We start from the raw sequence: 616 nt of genomic DNA on the forward strand, positions 1-616 counted from the left end.
AAAAGCCCGAGTGTGGTGGTGTGTGCCTGTGGTCCCAGCTACTTGGGAGGCTCAAATGGGAAGATCCCTTGAGCCCAGGAGGTTGAGGCTGCAGTGAGCTATAATGGCATTACTGCACTCCAGCCTGGGCAACAGAGCGAGACCCTGTCTCAGAACAAAACGGCTGGGCACAGTGGCTCACGCCTATAATCCCAGCATTTTGGGAGGCTGAGGAGGGTGGATCACAAGGTCAGGAGTTCGAGACCAGCCTGGCCAATATGGCGAAAACCCGTCTCTACTAAAAAAACACAAAAATTAGCCAGGTGTGGGGGCAGGCTCCTGTAGTCCCAGCGACTTGGGAGGCTGAGGCAGGAGAATCACTTGAACCCAGGAGGTGGAGGTTGCAGTGAGCCAAGATCATGCCACTGCACTCCAGCCTGGTGACAGAGCGAGACTCCATCTCAAAAAAACAAAAGAAAACAAACAAAAAACACTTCTCTTGGTGGAGTTATTTGCCCTCTTAAAAGCCATTGAGGAGCCAGGTGCGGTGGCTCATGCCTGTAATTCTAGCACTTTGGGAGGCCGAGGCGGTCAGATCACGAGGTCAAGAGATCGAGACCATCCTGGCCAACATGGT

At 53.2% G+C, this 616-nt stretch overlaps 1 protein-coding gene across 2 annotated transcripts in view; it reads right to left on the reverse strand.

The window, feature by feature from the left end:
* Positions 1–616, reverse strand: part of ARHGEF1 (Rho guanine nucleotide exchange factor (GEF) 1) — a 23,826-nt gene that overhangs the window by 5,864 nt on the left and 17,346 nt on the right. The window lies entirely within an intron of this gene.

This window comes from Mandrillus leucophaeus, unplaced genomic scaffold (assembly GCF_000951045.1).
Source record: "Mandrillus leucophaeus isolate KB7577 unplaced genomic scaffold, Mleu.le_1.0 Scaffold106, whole genome shotgun sequence".
Classification (NCBI taxonomy): domain Eukaryota; kingdom Metazoa; phylum Chordata; class Mammalia; order Primates; family Cercopithecidae; genus Mandrillus; species Mandrillus leucophaeus.